We start from the raw sequence: 12,856 nt of genomic DNA, 5'->3' as shown, positions 1-12,856 counted from the left end.
GGAAAATTCCCCGATGGTACTGTGTTGATTATTCCAAGCATGAGAGTTCGCATATTATAGTGTTAAGGTTTCGTTTAGAATTAAAATTGCTTAACACAAAAGTGTTTTGTGTTTCTTTCCTGAGTTCATGCATAATAATCTTAGTTATAAAAACTGTATCCTGCGTTGAGATTTGACTTTGGAGACCTGAGATAAACACTAATACATAATTAGTGAATGTTAAAGCGAGAATAATTGTATCATACCGATTGATAATACGAACCTAGACAACGAAGCCGAGTTTAATCTGGCATACTTACAGCACACCTGCATAACCTCATACAATTAATGGTTTTATCCCAATTGATAATACTACCCTCGTCAGCGAGGCAGGGCCTAATTATCATAACGGTTCGCATTAGCATAATCACATACATTCGCATACATTAATACAATAATCTCTCGCAATTAGCATAATTTGTGCGCATAAATACATAAACTAACAAAATTTTGGATACTTACGCATTTATCCAAATTTCATTAATTTTTTTTTATTTTCATCAAAATTTTCAATACCCTGATATACAACACTGTGCACGTCACAAGTTTCAATTACTATTATTTTTATTGTTATTTTAAAAAATCTGCTTTTTTATTATCAACGGATCACTACACCAATGTCCCATTGCCACTGCCCACAATTCAATTAAGGCAGCTTCAGAGATGGGTTTCAGTGACCAGGGAATGTACTGGCACCACCACTGTTGGGAACGCGGCACCGCAGGTGGGAGAGTTGAATTAGAGAAAGAACAAATACTTTGATTGTTGCAGACTTTGCATGCTTTGCAGCTGGTGAGGTTATTTGCCGACTCAGTGAATGTCAATCCTCGTCTGCAAAGAGGGCACGCTGGATGCTGCCCATCAATGATGCAGTCTTCCAACTTTGAACTCCCTGTGGAATCAAAACAAAATTATTTTATTTTATGAACAGAGGTCTGCGTCAACTCACAGTTACAGCAAAGTGGGGAGGCACGTTAAGGATTTGAATTGAGCTGGGTTCTATGGGGCCGTCCATCGTCACACGGCGTCACAAAAAGTCAGACCCCCCTCAAATATGAAGCATATATAAAACATGCTTCAAATCGCTTTAAGCTATTGTCATTGTAGTGCGTATTTAATGTGGCGCTGCACTCTGATGTTGTAGGAGAAAACACTGGTTAAAAAGTCTATTTAATTAAGTAGAACGTGTTGTCTAGATATATTTAAAGTTGCGCATTTTGATGTGACGTCACATTTCTCAACCCCTCCCCTCGTCACACATCGTCACAAATGTCTGACGCCCCCCCCCCCCCCCAGGTGCGTGACGTCATTATGGACGCCCACTGTGAGATTTAAGAGACAGCTCCACTGCAAATATAACAGCAGCAGTTACATTACAGCCTTGTTTGTGCTGGATACGGATTTAGAGGTCGGTAGTGATACAAGGACGACTTGGTACGGATGAACGCGCTGCGTTTTTTTTGTTTCCGTCGCTTGACCACTCGTAAGGCGACTCGACACAACGACTCTTGACTCATGAGCGCATCTTGATCATTCATCATCAATGGAGCCACTTCACGAGGCCTCTCCAACTAAAAAAACGGTCTCTCATATTCTATGAAGAGGTTTGCAGCGTGCCAGTCATTAAGTGTGAATTTAGAAGTGTTAGCGTCCATAGTGGTGGCTGACCAAATAAAGTGAGGCACAGCAATTACTTTGGTGGGTTCTTAGATCACTGTTGCCTTGGCTGAAACTATGGTCTCACTGAACAAGCCAGCTCTGACCCAGGTTCATGTTGGGTGGCTGAGAACAGGAACCAAACCCTGGGACTCGGTGGCGCTGGCTCAGTGTCGCTGATATAGCCACGATAAACCCCCTGAGCTACCTGCCACACACCGAATGTTCTTGTGCATTCTAAATATGAAATTAAAAGAACGCTCTTGATTGAACAAAACATCAACATGGCATCGTTACCTTTGCGGCACAGCTGGCAGCAGATGTTGGTCTCGGTTCTGTAACTTCCTGGGGGACAGCCATCTTGATTGCCGTCTGCAGAGAGTGGGAACATCTGCACACACACAGCACGTTAACTCACTCACAGTCACACGTGAACCACGTTAACTCACTTACACGTGTAGCACGTTAACTCACTCACAGTCACACGTGTACCACGTTAACTCACTCACACTCACACGTGTACCACGTTAACTCACACGTGTAGCACGTTAACTCACTCACATTCACACGTGTACCACGTTAACTCACTCACACGTGTAACACGTGTAACACGTTAACTCACTCACACGTGTAGGACGTTAACTCACTCACATTCACACGTGTACCACATTAACTCACTCACACGTGTACCACGTTAACTCACTCACACTCACACGTGTAGCACGTTAACTTACTCACACTCGTACCACGTTAACTTACTCACACTCACACGTGTACCACGTTAACTCACTCACACTCACACGTGTACCACGTTAACTCACTCACACGTGTAGCACGTTAACTTACTCACACTCACACGTGTAGCACGTTAACTCACTCACACTCACACGTGCACCACGTTAACTCACTCACACGTGTAGCACGTTAACTCACTCACACTCACACGTGTAGCACGTTAACTTACTCACACTCACACGTGTGCCACGTTAACTTACTCACACTCACACGTGTACCACGTTAACTCACTCACACACACGTGTACCACGTTAACTCACTCACACTCACACGTGTACCACGTTAACTCACTCACACTCACACGTGTACCATGTTAACTCTCTTACACTCACACGTGTACCACGTTAACTCACTTATAATCAATGTTATGGAATGTGCGCCCATTCAACACTAAATGGCAGTCTAATAACTACCTAAATACAACGCCCCAATTAAGTTATTTATTTACGAGTGCTCGCCACCACTCATAAAACAAAGACAGCCGGCTGAATCACTACCTATGAGATCTTCACTCAAAACTGCTCTAGAGGAGTTTTACAACTCTAGCTGCCACTGCTATTCAGTGGCCTAAAATATGGCTTTAGATTTTGGTGTTATAATTTATTTACGTATTTTATTGTTAAAAATTCGGTCACAGTTCCTATGATCACTGTTACATTGCATTTATGGATTTTATTTTGTTGATTTCGAAAAGTTTCTTTTGTTTTGGCCATGTTTTTGTTTATTGTATACGGAGTTAGACTGATGTCCTTAATCTTAGTTGTCTTGTGGTTGTTGTTGTTGTTGTTATTTTGACTTGCATCCCACTGGGATTTTTTGCACACAGTGTTGGTGTACGGTGCTATTTCAGGAATATTTTTGATGTTTTTTTCCTGTATTTTCTGTTTGCACAGTCACATAATCACTTTAAGATGTTTTCTTGTTCATGATTTTAGTTTGTTGCGGTTGCACCCAATTCAAGAACCGAATGGCTCACAGGGCTATACCAAATAAATGAACTATGAACTATGACTCCCGAAGTGAGCGGAGGGTGTGAACGCTTAACCCGAGCAATCCTTTAAAAACACAAAGATTCATTGAGGCAGCTCTCTTCTCTTTAGTCTACGCGTTAACTCCCTGCTACTTCATAACCGCTGCTCACCCTCTTCCTTCCAACTCCAAAACCCATCCACATCCTGGCAGTGCCACCCCTCCCTATGATAACCCCTCCAAGTATCTTCCACTCACTCCTTTATTACCAACCAGTGCCACCCCCCTATCATTACCCAATGAACCCTCCACAGGTGAACAATCGCAATCACTCCTGTGAACACCACACCGCCACCGTCCCCTTATCGGTCACTCGAGCAGCAAGCACAAATCTGCAATCGATCCCCTGGCTAGGAGAGACCCTCGAGCATCTACAATACCTAGCACAGACAGACAGGTATTGGAATTGCTACCCAGATTGAGGGACCGAAGGTCAAAGCGACCATGCAGAGGCTGTGGGCAGCCGTTTTGAAAACACAGATTCGACTCTGAGCTCCATAATTCCGTGCTAATCCGGGCAAGTTGCAGCCCTGTAGACACAACACTTGTATAATGAACGACTTCCACGACGACTCCTGAATGGTGTCTTTTTCAACGGTTTAACTCAGGGGTCGGGAACCTTTTTGACTAAGAGAGCCATGAAAGCAAAAAATTTGGAAATTTATTTCAGTGAGTGAATTCAACTAAATGTCAGTATAATAAGCCTCTGAATTTATTCTTTTAAATAATGTTGTTATAACACTCACCATTAATGCGACTTCTGGTGCTGCATGGATTTGCTGATGTCTTTGTAGTCGGGTTGGTACTTGGTGAGGTTAAGCTTCATGCAAGCATTGAGGCTTTCATCCGTTAAACGTGATCGTAGGTTGGACTTGATGTTTTTAAGATGTGAGAATGACTGCTCACATGCATACGTAGATCCAAACATGGTCAATACAGCAATACTCACACGCTGCAGTGTGTGGTATGTGACAGGAAGCGCGTTCCAAGTTTTGAGAATCAGCTGGTCTTCGGGTTGGAGTTTTTTCATTTCTGTCCACATGTGCTTGCTCGCCAACTCCGCTTTCTGTCGTGTGATTCTTTCCAAATCTTAATTCAGTGACTTGAACTTATTCACCCACATGTCTGAGGCCTTCAGGTCAGCCACTTCTGCTTCAAAATCTCTGACGGAGACACCAGGGATGTAATTCAGGTCGGTTGTGTTCAGTGAACACTCGTTTGGATGGGTGATGAACTTAAAAAGACGAGTGTGCTCACGAAATTCTCCAAAGCGTGCTTTGAAGGACTGTAGGAGACTGGATGTGCAGCCAGCTAGCTGGTGGAGATCAAGGTTTTGAATGGGCTCACTTGCTGTGCATGCATCTTTAAATTGGCTCAGTTTTTCAAAATGTAGTAAACGACCTGTTTCAAGATCCGTGATGAAAAGCTCCAGCTTGTTTTCAAAAGCAAATACAGCTTGTTGAAGGGATAACACTGTATTTCCAATGCCTTGCATTTTCACGTTGAGCTGGTTCAGATGTTCAGTCAGATCTACGAGATAGTAAAACTTGAGGAGCCACTCGGTGTCGGCTAGCTCAGGATGCCCGACGCCTTTCATTTCAAGGAAAGTCCGGATTTCGTTCAGGCAAGCCGCAAAACGGCTAAGCACCTTCCCTCTTGACAACCAACGCACATTGCTGTGCAAAAGCAGACCAGGATAGTTATTTACAACTTCATCCAGCAGTGTTTTAAACTGGCGATCATTTAAGGCTCGGGCAACAATAAAGTTGATCACACGAATGACCAGCGACATCACTTCGCCAAACTGCCTGTCACACATCTGAGCACAAAGTGCCTCCTGGTGTATAATGCAATGGAAACTTAGGATGGGTCTATTTTCATGTTCACGGAGAAGCGCCACAAATCCTTTGTTTTTCCCCACCATACACGGAGCACCATCAGTACACACTGAGAGAAGTTTATCCATAGGTAGACTTTTTTCTTGAGCAAACTCCATGAAAGACTTGAATAAATCCTCACCTCTTGTGGACCCTTTTAATGGCAGAACAGCAAGACTTTCTTCGCGCAGTGTGTCACCAACAGCATATCTTGCAATCACGCTGAACTGCGACAAATGGCTCACGTCTGTTGACTCATCCAAAGCCAGAGAAAAGAACGGCGCTGCATTTATGTCCTTCACTTGCGTTTCCTCCACTTTGTTTGCCATCACGATGGTACGATCATGAACAGTTCTTGCCGACAGAGGCATGTCTTGTATCCGTTTGATTATCTTGTCTTTGTTCGGAAGATCATCAAAAAGTTCATTGGCTACATCCAGCATGAACGTTTTAGCATACTCGCCATCTGTGAATGGTTTTCCGTTCCTCACTATTGCTAAAGAACCAGCAAAGCTAGCCGAATTATAGTCACCTTGCCGGGTCCATACGCGGAGTTGCTGCTGGCTAGCTTGCACCCTGCTCAGAAGCTCTTGGCACGCTTTCTTTCTGCTGTCTCCCGCAGGGTATTTTGATGCAAAGGTAGCGTGGCGCGTGTCGAAGTGCCGCTTTACATTCGACCGTTTCAACGATGTAATTTTGTCATTGCAAATTAGACACACCGCAGAACCCGCTCTCTCCACAAAGGCGAATTCTTCGGTCCATTCGTCCTGAAATGTACGATACTCGTCGTCTTTTTTTCTTTTTGCCATCTTCTTCGTCGAAGGGTTAGCTTTGAGCTAATGACCGAGCAGACGCAGTCTCAGACTGATTCAAAAGGGGGCGTTTACCTGTTTTACCCAGCAACGGCAAACGTAGGCCAGTATCATCCAATTAAAATAATGGACAATTGCTCCTGCAGCCCTGAACAGGACATGCGCAGTGAAAAATCGATGGATGGATTAAAACAAGTGAGAATATTTTGTTTTATCTGCGAGCCATATGCAATCATCAAAAGAGCCACATCTGGCTCGCGAGCCATAGGTTCCCGACCCCTGGTTTAACTTAACTTGATTCCTCTGTTTGTCGTGGTTAAATCTTGTAATCAATATTTCGTCCACTTCCCGTTGTCCAATCAATTCCACATTTTGCACACGTACTCAGATCCGGTGATAATGCATGCCTGTATCAATTAATTATTTCGCTACTATTAAGCAATTAAATTTTCATATGGATGCTTTATTATTTATATATTTGTGTAGGTCAAAAACGCCACGGTCCCTAAACTGTGGAATCGCCTCGCACAAAACGCAGGCGCCGCGTGTCTCCGGCGCCATTGACGTACTTCTTGATCGAGAATTAAACGAAGTTGTTTTTATTTTTTTTTAAGTCGAGGTTTGCCTCCCTCCGATCCCGCCGCTGGCTGGCGCCGTACCCGCGAGGAGAGGCTGAGCAGCGACGCGGTCCGGACTCGAGGCTTCCCACACCGACCACGAGTCCTCCCCTGCCTCTGCTGATATTCCTCCAGGCGGAGCGACGCTCCACCTCTAGCCACGCCCCCTCGTGGAACCTTCCCGATGGTTCCCGAACATTCTCTCTGACTCCGCCCGTTACCTTTGGCCCAGATATAGTCCCTGCTCAGGATTGGATACCGGTTACCCAATAGTGCCCATGCAGTTACCCCTTGGCGCCCACTAGATGGCGCTCTCTCATTACACTTGTGAGTAATGAATGTTGTGCCTGATGTAGGCTACACAAGGTGTATTGTGAATACCATGCAAAGAGTTTGAAGATGACCTGATGGGTTCACACCTCTCATCTTCTCAAGATTTTTTCCATTTGGCCCTTTCACGTTTTTACACTCGGATCCCAGTTTGTTCAGCATGGGAGCCGTCTAACGTGTGAGGCCGTGAGCGGTGGCTACCCCCTCACTCCGCTACTCGGCATCTGTGAAAAAGAGCTTCATAGGTCATGGGATTCCGCCACCAGAAATATTGTGATTCTGATTCAGTTAACGTCCCTGGGCTACGCAGACCAACGGTGTCCACTGCATTTCTCAGAGTTGAGGCGAGCAGTGCTCATCCACAGCGAGTGGGGAAACCCCTCCAGTGGAGGATTTCCACGATGCTATGACAAGGACCGGGCTCTGCATACACCTCGTGTTGGCTTCTTGCTACGTGTGAAGACAAAGATCCCCAGTACAGATCCCCAGGATAGCTTCTCTAACCCTTTGCTCTTAGCGAGTAGCAGCGCCTATGGAGATAAACACGACGGGTTTGGTGGCCAGCACGACCACGGGCCGCCTTTGTCTCCCTAAGGCTGAGTCACAATGCAAACACAGACACAAAGACAAAAGATAAAGATCCCCCGTATAGCCTTAACAGACTGTAGGGGCAAGTGCTGTTAGCTAGCACCTATGAAGGCAGGAACGGTACACGAACGGGTGGGTGGCCAGCAACCACGCCCGACCGCCTTTGTCTCCCCAGTGGCGATGTTTACACACCGCACCAGGTGCTCATTTCAGGCTGAGTCGACCCAGTGGAGGCCCAGGACCGGTTCAGATAATCGTCACTGGTGTTGGCCGTGAGCGGGAATTGAACCCGGGTCGCTAGGTTCATAGCGTATCACGCTAACCGCTACACTACCGCTCCCCACACAGCTACACACACACATAGACACACACAGACACACACAGACACACACACAGATACACACACATAGACACACACAGATACACACACATAGACACACACAGACACACACACACAGTTTCAAGTTCAAGTTTAATTTATTAGGTATAGCCCTGTGAGCTATGCGGCTCTTGAGTCGGGTGCAACCGCAACAAAGAAAATATGAATCTACATTGCAGAAAACTATTACACCACAACCAGACCAAAATAAAGCTACAAAACAATGTAACAACAGACACACACACAGACACACACACGCATCCTACCAGCATGAGTGTGCAGGTTAGCAACGTGGTGAGCAGGCGGAATGGAGACATGGCCCAGGAGTTGTCCACACGGATGTGTGGATGTGAGCGAGAGGCGATGGACTCCCCTTGAGGCTCGCGTCGGGGTTCTCCCCCTGACTGATGAGGAGGACAGGGAGGGTGCGGCACGGCTCAATGGACTTTGAGTTCAATAAAAACGCAAATGGTAGAGGTCATATTCTTTGGGTAAAGTTACGTAGATTTTATTTGAACCGATTACCGTGACTTTACCGAAAGACCCAATGAATATGAATTCCTGGAGTCACGAAAGCTTTAAGTGAAGATTTGGTAGAGGTCATTACAAGCAGCCAGCAATAAACATCACTCACGATTGTGTAAAAGGTCAGAGTCAATATGCTTATTGAAGTAAGCAAAGTTGTACAGACATTGGTAGAGAGACAGACTGTATGGGGATCTTAGATGTTGAGCAATGTCAGGGAAAGAAGCAGACAGAGACGTGTTGTGTGGTGGCTGGACACGGTGTGAACGACACAGGCAGTGTGGAAGACCGAGTGGAAGCGGCCAATGAGCGTCGTTCATGGGAACAGTTACCAAAGTGACAGCGATAGAAGAGTGATACTGAGGTGACTGACTGCTGGTGAGGGAGTGAGTCAAGTGATTCACTGAGTACTGAATCGTTCATTAACCGGACTGCGTTAAGTAGAATACTATTAGCACAGCGAGTTAGGAACTGTGTGCTCCACCCCAGATATTATAACAGCAGTGGACTTTCGCCACCAATATTCTTCCAAATAAATAATTAAGTTATTATTCTTCTACTTCTGTCCAACCTGTATAGTCTTTGGCCAATATTCTGCACAGGCCACCACTTCTGGTGTTGGCATTGCCAAATCTTGAGGAGGGTAATGTGGTGCTGCAGGGCATCTCAGGAGAACATCCATGGTTTGCTTCTCCTGACAAGCACATTGCTCGGTTGCACAGAAGCCCCGTGATTTCACGAGAGGGTTGCAACTTGACGAAACCCACTCTCAGTCAGTGTAGGCTCCGCCATGTGTGCCATTTGCAATTGGAGCCAGATGTGAGCTCCTCACTGGGGATGATTCCTCGCTGGCTCCATTCAGCAGTTTTGTCACTCGATGTTGTCCCATTCTTTACCCCAGAGGGAAGTTTTTGCAGATTCCGGCGATGTGGTCACTGGTACAGTGGAGCACAAAAAGCAGTTTCTCGATGACAGACGACGGTGGGCTGGCTGATGGCCATGATGGACGTCCCCCTCTAGGACTTGCCGGTCGTGGTCACCTGACACCCTCCTCCTGATGTTCGGGGCCGCTATGCCAGAAAGTGCAAATAGGCAGGGAACAGGGGTGGCTCTCAGGCACCCTGCTATGACTCTGCACGTGTCAGAGTGGTGTCGACATGTTGACTGTGGGTTGAGCGTCCCCAGGTAGAGCATGCATATTCAGCCACAGAGATACAAAGTGCTAAGGCCGTGATGCGTACTGTGGATGGATGTGCTCCCCACTTTGAATTTGCGAGCTTTTGCAGAATGTTGTGTTGTGTGTTGACCTTGGCTTTGGTATTAAAAGTTGTACTTGTTGTAGCTGAGTATACGATCCAGTGTTACCCCGAGGTACACTGGGTGACCCTGGTGTTCCAGGCTCTGGCCTCCCCAGGTGACATTCAGGTGTCGCTCTGCATCCCAGTTTCTCAGGTGGAAGGCAAAGATTTGGTTTTACGCGGGTTGGGTTTGAGATGATTATTTAGGTAGCATCTTGCTTGATATCTCGTCCAGTGCCCTCCCCAGTATATTCTCTGTGTTCTCGAAATTCGTCTGCTGTGTGTTGACACAGAGGAATTGCTCAACTCAACGCGTCCATGGTTTCTGTGGAGGGGCATAGAAAGACCACGAGGGGGGGGGAGGGGACCTGGCGCTTGACCGCGTCGCGGTGTGGGGAAGGAATGTGCATCACAACACTAACGCCGTGTGTCACACTACACACACGGCGTGTCACACAACACACAACACTCACGCCGTGCGTCACACAACACACAACACACACGCTGTGTCACACAATACTCACGCCGTGTGTCACAGAAGTGTACAAGACGGTGCTGGATGGAGCTCTCTCTTGAAAGTGACAAAAGCTGAGTCAGCTACAGCCGAGTGCCTCGCATTATGAGGGGCCTCAAAATACGAAACAACAAAAATATGAAATATTCTTTATGTCATTCGGTAAAGTTTACGTAGATAGGTTCAGGTTAATAAAAGTAAAATAAATTAAAAACCACGACGTTTCGATCACAACACAAGCGATCGTCATCAGTGTTGTATATATAGGTGTTATGAAAATTGATGAAAATAATGAAAATTAAATGAAATTTGAGATTTGCATAATTTATCCGAAATTATGTTAATCAGTGTAATTATGCGCATAAATTATGCTGATTCGAGAGATAATTGTATTAATTTATGCGAGTGGGCGTGGTTATGATAATGCAGGTCGTTATGGATTATCAGGTCGAGCCTCGGTGACGAGGATTGTGTTATGAATTGGAATAACGCAATTAATCGTATGCAGTGACGCAGGCGTTGTGAGCGTGAATGAGAGAGAGTCGATTCGACTCTGCTCTTTAATTCCGTATTATCGATAAGAATACGATTACTCTCGATTGAACATTACGGATTATGTGTGTTATGGATTATGTGTGGTGATAGTGTGCTTATGATAGGTCCCCAGGATTCAGATCTCATACGCAGAACAATATAATGCAGAATTTCAGGAAGAATCACACACAAACCTTCTGCTTTAATCAATTTTATTTCTAGCTAACTTTAATTTTTGGATAATATGAAAACTCAATCTCGGGATTTTGGAATTTCAACACAGCGTGAACATGATACCATCACGATTACGTTGTTTCACCTCGATAGCGGCACCTGTGGTTAATTCCCGATGCGTAACGCAATCGATCGGTTGTTGAGAGAGAGATTAAAAACATGCGAACTATTCTATCAAAACCTTAACCTTATAATATGCAAACTCGTATTCTTGAAGGATTACACAACACGGCACTCGGTCTTTGATTCGTATCCAATCCTTAACACATTCTGATATGCGAAATTATTATGCTTGAAATCGTCAGCACAGTACCACGGCGATGTTCGTTCATTGATTCATCAACGATTATGCAATTAAAGCGTTCGACTGAAATAATTCTGATTGCCTCATCAACGTAACTCAATGGGTGGCGATGTTTTTCGTTATCAGCTAATAGTTGACGCAGTTATCATGAGTCTTGTATGTTTAATGGGAGGGTTGTTGATTTCTTGCGTTGAGCAAACGCCTAGGTTGATTTCCTTGTCAAAAAAAAATGTTTGTTCGTTGTGTAGCGGTGGGGGAGTGAGGAGGGGGGAGAGTGTGGGGGGGCATACGAACGACTGCCAGTTTCTGTCCACCGCTGGCTGGATGAGTCAGCACGACGCTCGCCGTCGTCGCGCCGATGGGTGTTGAGTGCAGGACCGCTGCCCTCTCAGCCCTGGTGACGCGAAGTTGCGCACTGTAGCACGCTGGTGGCACGCTGTTGGCACGCGCTGGTGCTGATGTTGGTGGCACGCTTGTGGCGCGCTGTTGGCACGCGCTGGTGCTGGTGCTGATGGCACGCTGGTGGCGCGCTCCCTCTCCTTGAAGATGCGCGAACGCGCCCGTGCTGATTCGCTGATAGCAGTTTCTCTCCACTGCTGGCTGAGCTGCTGCACGCTCTTGCTTGGCGTTGCTGGCCGCGCTCTTTCTCCTTGAAGATGCGCGAACGCGCCCGTGCTGGTTCGCTGACAGCAGTTTCCTCCACTGCTGGATGAGCTACGCCGGCGCGCGCTCTTTCCGCTGCTGTAGCATCTGACGCTGCGCTCGCCGGCGACAGGTCAAGTTTTTCTTCTGCTGAGTGAGCCGAGTCGCACGCGCTCTCTTTGTTGAGGTTGTTGGCGGCTCTCTGACAGCAGGTTTCCTCCACTGCTGTATGACTCAAGTCGCACGCGCTTGGCCACTGGTTTGCTGAAGTTGTTAGCGGCTGCCCAAGCTTTTCCGCTGCTGGTTGAGCCACGTTGCACGTGCTTTCTTTGTGGAGATGCTCGAGCGCTCTCAGCGCTGATTCGCTGATAGCAGTTTCTCTCCACTGCTGTATGACTCACTTTCGTTGATACATCGCGACTCAGCGATCCTCGCTACTCAGCGAGACTCGGAGCCAGCCGCTCCATGCGACTGCTCGTCCTGTGGACGTCTTGACTCGCTGATCTGTCTTGACTCTTGACTTAACTTCACTGAACTTTTGAAAAATGCGGCTGACCGTTATATTCAAAGACAATTCTCTCTGCGCAGTGGAAAAGGGGGTGGCGGGGTCTGTGTGTGTGAGTTCGTGTGTGTGTGTACAGATGGCTCCTGCGATAACGATCTGTTTGCCCTGGCGTGAAATT

General features: G+C 46.4%; 1 long non-coding RNA gene across 1 annotated transcript; it reads right to left on the bottom strand.

Annotated features, from left to right (window-relative positions):
• Window positions 1–131: 131 nt before the first annotated feature.
• Window positions 132–9,524, bottom strand: LOC116956999 (uncharacterized). Its single transcript, XR_004405074.2, has 3 exons — window positions 8,389–9,524; window positions 1,993–2,086; window positions 132–931 (listed from the first exon to the last, which is right to left on the bottom strand). It is a non-coding gene; the product is annotated as an uncharacterized LOC116956999 (long non-coding RNA).
• Between the last annotated feature and the right edge of the window lie 3,332 nt (window positions 9,525–12,856).

Source organism: Petromyzon marinus, chromosome 68 (genome assembly GCF_048934315.1).
Source record: "Petromyzon marinus isolate PM22_M1 ecotype Great Lakes invasive population chromosome 68, UKy_Petmar_22M1.pri1.0, whole genome shotgun sequence".
NCBI classification, from domain to species: domain Eukaryota; kingdom Metazoa; phylum Chordata; class Hyperoartia; order Petromyzontiformes; family Petromyzontidae; genus Petromyzon; species Petromyzon marinus.
Note: the sequence above shows the minus strand (reverse complement) of the source record. Positions and strands in the feature narration are given on the sequence as shown.